Source organism: Patella vulgata, chromosome 4 (assembly GCF_932274485.2).
Source record: "Patella vulgata chromosome 4, xgPatVulg1.2, whole genome shotgun sequence".
NCBI classification, from domain to species: domain Eukaryota; kingdom Metazoa; phylum Mollusca; class Gastropoda; family Patellidae; genus Patella; species Patella vulgata.
The window spans coordinates 16,556,590-16,565,778 of record NC_065882.2 but is presented as its reverse complement, the minus strand read 5'-3'; the positions used below and the strand labels follow the sequence as shown (position 1 = coordinate 16,565,778).

General features: G+C 37.7%; 1 long non-coding RNA gene across 1 annotated transcript; it reads right to left on the bottom strand.

Annotated features, from left to right (window-relative positions):
- Positions 1 to 661: 661 nt before the first annotated feature.
- On the bottom strand, positions 662 to 8,709 carry LOC130012349 (uncharacterized). Its single transcript, XR_008787777.1, has 4 exons — positions 8,288 to 8,709; positions 7,179 to 7,265; positions 6,082 to 6,217; positions 662 to 2,518 (listed from the first exon to the last, which is right to left on the bottom strand). It is a non-coding gene; the product is annotated as an uncharacterized LOC130012349 (long non-coding RNA).
- Between the last annotated feature and the right edge of the window lie 480 nt (positions 8,710 to 9,189).

The following is a 9,189-nucleotide window of genomic DNA, read 5'->3' as shown; positions in this document are numbered from 1 at the left end:
CTTTATCTACAGACACTTTATATCATCAAAGTGACAACATTTACTGGGACATCACATCGATATGTGTGGTTTTCATTAACCTTAAACAATATATTGCACACTTTCGTTTAGTATAACAAAATCTTGCCTTTTCATAAAGAAAAACATTTATCTTTAATTTAAGAGACCTTTGTAAATCGAATTCCTACTGCCAAGGGTTCTTTTATGTGCATAGCAATGTGTACACGGGAACTCGGTTTTTCGTCCTATCCGAACAACTATACGTTTCACTTGCCAGGCTCTCTGTCATACACAAATGACAAGAGGGAACCATGCCGGAAAATCCAGATGAATTTTCCGGGATAACACCGGGATCGAACACGGGACGTCCAGGTTAGCAAGCAAACGTCTTACGCAGTCATGTTATTCAAATCATGTACTATACAATTACAGATTCTTGCCTTATTCCCGCATTTGACCCTATATATCTTTTACAGAACTATATTTCGCTGGTTTTCATCGAAACTCATTAGTCCATTAAACTCGTATATTGAGTGACAAAATGGCGACCGTGGCCACAGTTAACCAGATTCTCTTTATATGCGGTTCACGCCATATAACTAACCATGTTCGATGAGTTGCTCCACAATTATCTTCGGTAAATAAAATATCGAGTAAAAGGCCAGGTTAAAATAGAAACTTTATTTTTTATAAGAAACTGTTTACATAGAATGTATGTTGTTGATATAAATGACAAGTGACAAAACATGATAAAATCACAGGCAACGTCTTAAAGTCAGTTACTATTGTTTGCTGGCTACACCGATTCTAATAGACAAGCTATCAACAAAATAATAACCAGCTAACTTAGAGGTTGCCTGAGAAATTGACGAGATACAAATATTAGTAACACTCTATGAGTAGAATGGGAAGTTACGTTACGTTACGTCAATGTCAAGCTGATTGACATAGTCTACCTCACCAAGTCTACTTTACTTTGCTAACTGACCTCTTGGTCACCCAAACTGTGGTCGGCAAAACGTTACGTCATAATACGTCACCCTGGTTGACACAGTCTACCTCACCAAGACATGTCTCGGTAATCCAGACTGCGATTAGCATAAGAAACGACACCAAACCAAAGATAGAAAACAATAATTCACGTCAGTGTCATGGATATAGATACAGTGCTAGTGCCTATAATGATCAGTCTGGACATTGTCCTCAAAACAAAACAGGGAAAAGGGTAAAAGATATCTAAGGCCCTTGCAGGCATACCATCAAGGAACAACCCCACAAATAACAGACACAGACCGTTTCAGTCCAATTTCTATGATCAATCCCAATTCTAAAAATGGTGCCGATAAAAGTCAACAGCATATGATTACATATTTTAATTTTTATCGGGAACACCGCATTTAATGTAATTAGATTCAAAACTCCACTCTCTGTGTCAAAGATTGAGTTGATGAAACACGCAGAGGAACTTTGGTAGTTGGCATCGTAATCATTGAAATATAATGTTAGTCTCAAAATGTCTGTACTATTTTGTTAATGAGACGTTACACCCCATTACAAGTTTATAAAACTAATATTACAATGACGACATCAACCGGTTGACTGGCTATCCTCACACAATGACGACCATAGCCGGTTGTCTGACTTTCCTCATAATATTACAATGACGACATTAGCCGATTGTCTGGCTTTCCGTTACGAAAGGCAGCCAAGTCCATAAATATACAAATCACTAAAACACCAAATGCAATGATAAAAATGTTCAGGTAACGTCTTTGAGGGATATTCATATTAATATAAGTTGAGATTCTCACCAGAAATAATTTCTTCTCACCGCACAATCACTATCTTAAATATTAGTAGACGCTGGAGTCTACATTCAAAAGTGGTGTCATTCCTAGTCGTTGATTTTTACACTTGAAATTTGTTATTGTTAGTAAGAGCGGCGAGACATGGCGTTCACGATGCTGATTACTAAATCCGGAATTGATGAGAAGACATTTCAACTTATAATTTCAAGTCGTTGAAAACAAGGCAATATCCAATTTTAATGACTACTCCATTAAAGCCATATTCGCAATTGGAACTTTGTTATTTCTAGCATACCTTGACAAGATGAAGGATGTCATTCACGAGGCGGAGTACGTCTAAAACGTAAAACGCTCTTATGACCATTCATCCCATTTAGTCGGTTGAAAATAATATAATATCCAATTTTTAGTATATTTATCACTGCACTAAAGACATTTTCAATCTTGAAACATTGTTACGGTTAGTATGCGTGATGTGAAGAGTGCTGTTCATGAGTCAGAGTATGCTACTATGTAAAAAACCAAAAGACACCCGTGTGTTACTCACTACCATTTAGTACGGGGGTTCACAACTTGTTTTATGTTAATGAAATATGATTAATACGACTGTTGTATTTTATGACTAGCGACCAAACACCATCACTTCACATAATACCAGTACTTTAGTTTCATCTATAGTTCCGTTAATATTTAATATTATTCCCATATACCTGAAACAAAATAACAAGATAATACATATCGGTAATCAAAAATGTTATAAGTGAAATTATCCTATTCCGATTGTAGGTTATATGGGCGATGGTTGCTCGGCGAGTGAGGCACTGGCTCTCTAATCCAGAGTTCAATCCCGGGATTGGCCGAAGAAATTCGTCTGGATTTTTCAGAGTGACTTCCCTTTATCAGTGGTGTAGTGAAGTATCTTCTCAAACAACTGACCCTACTTCTCTGGTACACTGGAAGGCCATATTGCTGAGAATCCATGATATGCGGGTGGAGGGGGTAGGGTTGGTGACCCATTGGTCTAACGTCAGAACTCTGTATCATAAGGTCTGTATTCGAGTTCTGTCCCCAGTGTGCAATTGCCAAGAAGTAGGTTAATTGTATGAAGACCGCAGAATAAAATATGGCATATCTTAGACCCCAAATGACTGAGATTGTACGGAGTGCATGCATATTACTATCGTTCATTGGCTCGCTCTCCAAAGTCCTATAACTCGTATTGTACTGCACACCTCAGATGCTTAATTTGGAGGGTGGAGATCATGGAAATTTGTCTCGGGATTTATACACCGGACATTGGATTTTCTAGCTTTTAAACGGAATACAACTATTTCAATAACGATATCGTAAGCACGGTCTGATTGTAAAAAAGGTCATTGCGTGTTTGTGGTCTATTTGGTTTGACAAGAACTCATAAAACATACGTAACACCATCGAGATAACCGTATCAAGGGAATCGCCTGACATAAAACAAAGAGATATCAGCCAATTAAAGATCTTCCAATCAATTTATAAGGCAGTGTTTTCTCCTATATGTGAAATAATTTATCTTATGCTGTTGTTCGTGTTAGTGACCCGAATACACGGTATATTAAAGTTGTATTCCCTGTACGTCCATTCAAACAAACAATATAATATGTGACCTAAACTAACTAGACTCTCTTGATTTCGAGATCTTCAATATAACCCGTTTGGTGCAGGACGTAAAACCTATTTCATTTCCAAAAATAAAATTGCTGATTTCATGGGATTTTATATATTGATCTGTTTTACGGAATGACATATCCACCTGCGTGTATAGATAAATGTTGTGATATGAGAGATTTTGTGTTCCTCTCTGACAGAGTAAGCCGAAAAAAATATGCTAAATTTAGTAAACAAGCCGACTTCCTTCTTGATCTTTGGAAGCACTAATATTATAGACTCTTGTTTTCGTATTCTATATACTGTAATTCAGCTATAAGAATTGTAAACTTTGCAAATAGATATAGTTTAAACCATAGACTCTGTTCGATCACTATTTTGACCTTCTTAAAAGATAATGGGGTTTAACTTTTTTTTATCGATACAATTTAAGTTTGCTTCACCATTGAGGGACGGGCCCATGTTTTTTTGCAGGAGGGGATTGGCCAGGTTCCTGTTTAGAACATTGGACAGTAGACAATGCATGATGCCATCATCGTCTCTAAATTATGTAGGCATACATACACACTGTTCTCTTCAAAGACAGAAATCCAACAATCCGTTTGACGTCAATTTTTAATATGAATTAATAGAATCACAATGTGATTCAAATCCGTTAATACAAAACATTAATTGTGATATCACATTATTATGTCTATATCATTATCTCGCGCTTTGAATGCCCATCCATTCCCACCATCTGATGATAAAAGATAAAGCACATGCCCGTGATACTTTTCACATAAATGTGCTCTCTATATCATTATCGCGCGCTTTGAATGCCCACCCCATTCCACCATCTCATGATAAAGGATAAAGCACACGACCGTGACACTTTTCTCATAAATGTGCTGTTTTACAATTTTTTTTATGTAAAGGTTATTTTACAGGTATTAGGAACGGAGGACGTTTCTATAATGACTTCTAAATACCACCCAAACAAGTTTTATATTACAACAACACCCACCCGTCACTAACTGACTCCTGGAATCAATATCTCTTGCTAATTACGTAACATTTTTATAGATAACTAACAAGTCAAAAAGGACAAGAAAAATCTCTCAACTATTATTAACCAACCACTTCAGAACATTGCCAATATGTCAAAGACAAAAATATCTCCCTGCAGTACTAATTTAGCTACAGAAAAATCATGCTCTAATCATGACTATAAAACTCGATAAATTATATTGCGCCACAAATAGATACCTTTTGTTTCGATATTATTCAAAATGAATGTATTTGAGATCTTCGATATGTCAGTAAGACAAGTCCAGCTACGTTTAGAACAAAATAAAATGAAATGGGGTATAACGTCCTACTGTTCTGCTCCGACCGGGATAATGAAGACGTACGTTTAGAACAACCTGGTAGTGTCCAGCCTACTCATATATCTAATTCCAACTGCCAAGGGATCTTGTACGTGCACGCCAATGTGTACACGGGGCCTCAGTTTTTCGTACCATCCGAACGACTAAACAGCTGTCCGTGTCAGGCCCTCCGTCCTGCACCACTGACAAGGGGAAACCACGCCGGAAAATCCCAATAAACTTTCTCGGCCAACACCGGGATCGAACCCGCGACCTCCAGCGTCTTACTCACTTAGCCACCTTGTCTCCGTCGCTAAAACGAGTCCAACTACGTTTAGAACAATCCGGTGGTGTCTAACGAATTTCGTAATGTTACGGTCCTGAAATTAATTACCGTTATTTGGTTTTGTCGAAAAGTTGTAACGCCTGTTTATGAAACGCGTGGTGAAGACAATTTGATATTTACATTATGTTCTGCTTTTGGTGTAGGTTAATAAAGAGAAATTTAGATTTTAACATTATGTTAGTTTACAATACGTGCCTCAAAATCATCTCATCGATACTGGCGCCGTCTGTTAGTCTAGATTCATTATTATCATTATAGACTAGCAATTCCCCATTGGATTACACTCCTTACACAACAAATTGACTTATCAATAAACAATTATCAATTCAGGATAACTATACTCAGAATACTAGGGAAGACCAGTGTCGCGGTTGAATAAGGTGCCCAGTTTAGCTCGGTACCTGTCGCTTGAGAAGCGAGAAAAATCATACCAGGTACGTTAGCAGTCTGGGTACTGATTTATCCCGTTGCTTCTTAATTTTTGAGATGACGAACTGACTTTATGTAACTGTTATAGTGTTTCGTTCTATGGATCTACTTGTACCAACTCGCTCATTGTGATTTAATTTAATGAAAAAGCATTATTTAGTCCCAAAATGACACATAATTAGCCTTTGTTGATTTTCGGAACCCGTTCCTAGCAAATTAACATTAGCTGTTGATGTTGACTGCAGACACAGAACATTATGTGAGAGTGAGAAAAGGGGTTTAACGTCCACGGTCTTTAGCAGTGGGAAGAAACCGGAGGACCCGAAAAAAAAACCCATGGGGTTGAGCAGGTGACCCTACTCCTTGTCACGTACAAGCTGAAAATCGAAGCCATGTCACTTGACTCAAAGACAGACCTTACGATCTAAATTACACGCCTTAGACCATTCAGTCATCCAACCCGCCATAGAATATTGTAATGCACCACTTAGTAGGGTTGACTTACCTCCCACTTAATTCTGACATACACTTTAATCTTATATCAGGTATAGGTGTTCTAGATTGATGTTGATGACGTATACATAATCTGTTTTCTGTTATCTTCTTACTCATTCCGACAAATATATCTATATTATCATCATCTGAAAATAAATAATGTTCTTTATTTAACAAGTTCACAAGGCTGACAATTGGGCTAGTAATAGGGAGAGGGAGAGAGAGAGAGAGAGAGAGAGAGAGAGAGGTGGGGTTTAACGTTCACTCGACACAAACCAGGTCATTTCAGGACTAACATAGGGTTCAATATAATTTCAATAATTCGCTTGCGCGTAGGGATCTTTAGCAGTGGGAGGAAACCCGACGACCCGGAGAAAACCCACGAGGTTGGACAGGCGATCCTACTCCTTGTCACGTACAACCGGGAATGAGCACTAAAGAATTGAAATTGGTGGAGGTGGGGGTTGGAGCAAATTTCAATTTTATTTCAATAATTCGCTTGCGCGTAGGGATCTTTAGCAGTGGGAGGAAACCCGACGACCCGGAGAAAACCCACGAGGTTGGACAGGCGATCCTACTCCTTGTCACGTACAACCGGGAATGAGCACTAAAGAATTGAAATTGGTGGAGGTGGGGGTTGGAGCAAATTTCATAATGATTAAAAGATGCTTTTCAGATCGAAAAGGTATATATAAACATGTTTACAGTAGCAAGTACATGACGTCAGAAAGGTTAATCCCGACAAAAATACGATAAACACTATTCCACAATCAGATGATCGAGGCCCAGCTGGTGGGGATTAACAAAGTCAGACAGGTTTCCTTATTTATTCTCTGACACAATAATCAGCCATCTAACACCCCATGTACAATTCTGTTGCTAAATCTAGCCTCTATTACCATTCCAATTGTCTGTCTAATGCCCATAATAGGAAAGGATAAGTCTATGGATTCCGTGTCCATTACTGTTTTATTAGTGTCGTTGAACCAGGCTGATCGTTATGCAATATATCGATAGGCCATTAATGGACTTGTGCGAGACTAGCAGGAATGAAATAAGAGAAAACAAGTTGGCTTGTTCGCAAATAGAATGATCTAATACTCTTACATGTAAAATTACTTAGATATAATCTAATGCTGCCAACGGGCATTAATCTACCAAAATCCACTCTCCAAGTTGGGGACGGCTGGCCATCTGAAATGTAGAATTAAATTGAATTACAGTTTGAATATTCGAGATTTTTTTGTTTAATAGATGACATCCGATTTGTTAGAGAATATGGCCGTGGGGCCCACCATTTAAACAATTTTTTAGCCGACACTTGTTGATGGTGTCTATCACGCTATTACTTTCACCGGTGAAGTTTACAGAGAAATTATTTTTCCACCAACAAACTTCCGTCGAAAAACAAACCAGTGAAGTACCCTCCTTTTTTTGGAAATTACTTAAAATTGATAGCCCAAAAGAAATGAATGAAATGGGGCTTTCGGATAGCCCAAAAGAGATATAATCAAAGTTTGAAGCAGCTAGGTCCATAATCTGCTGATTGTTGACTCGGCATTTTAAAGAAATATGCCATTATCTAACACATTCAAAGGATAGAATCAGAAAACATGGCAAACTTTCAGTCTGTACAAATGAGATGAAAGAAGTCACCAGGGTATTGTATAAACTGTCTGTATATTACCATAACGTTACTGGTACTACGGTCAACGGCTAGACGGTTTTATAGTTGATATGTAAGATCGAAATAATATACTTCACTCGCTCAAAATTTATGTTTTGAACTCTCAATTTACGACCAGAATGTCCACCATATTGCGAAACATGAGTTTCCAATGTTCACGTGCCTCTGGTCCTGTAGATAAATACGCCAAAGATCTCTTTGAATTCTAAGATCATAGGTGGAAGAATTAGGAATCTTTCGCACATTGTCGAGTTTAATTTGCAACTGAAACCCATTTAAGTCTACGGGTACCATATGAACTCTGGGCTCGCATCTTTAAACTGCATTAGTTGAAGCAGCACAGAGAAAAGATGGAACAGCATGGATGGTATCTTGTTATTCACCATTAAATGATTTATGATTCAGTAGTCTTTCTATCAAAAATAATCAAGAGAATCACGCTATCACTCAAAGATGTAGACAACTACATTAAGTGCTACCATATTTATCTTCAGGTCAACACGACACCATCTTTATAATCAATTCTTACCAGTTCTTGAACAAGTGTCTAAACTTCCGTCGACTGCGAGACTAGCATCACCATCTACTTCCGGTAGGAAATCACTCGTTCTGTCCGTGGACGATTGTTTGGCAGGTTTATTAAAGGCGTAATTATTCAGTTTCACCAACTGATCTGGAAATAAACCAAAAAATAAGAAAAAAACAATGGCTGTCATCAATAAGATATTGACAATCTTCCTGTAGAACTGTAATTCAATATCTAATACGACCAAATATAGAAATTAAACGTCAGAGGATGACAACTGTAACGCATTTGTTTAAATGTCAAGGGATAATAATTGTAACACTACATTTGGTTAAGGTTAGAGGTTGAAAACATTGCATGACTAATAAATACTTTCCAGTTTCCACACGGAATATACCGATGTTTCTGGCTGTTCGCGTGCATCAGCTGTAAGAATATCTTATAACAAGACAAAGTTAAAAAAATTTCCAAAAACAAAACCATATCCATCAATGCATTCAATCATTTTTAACCTACGTTGTGTAAATTAACAGTTGTTTTTTCAAATACAGTTTGCCAGGCAACGAAAATGCCCACTTACATACTTCCTTTTATACTCTATAATATTAGACACAATCTGATTAAGTTACAGATCTGTATGTCGTTTCGTTTATTTTTATACTTTCGATGGCCTACGTGTACACTACATAGAGATCTGACAAGTTATAGTGGGAGTTCACGTAAGGGGTCAAACGAGCGGCTTTTGACCCTATGATGTGGGACATGATTAATCAATCAGCGTTGACGTTTTTTGTGTTTTACCCACAGTTCCGTGCATAAAAAGGCCAAGAACTCTCCGTAACAGGCCGTTTCATTGGCTAATTCCGCACATCAAGTAGAACGCCTGTTATATAACAACTCTTCCA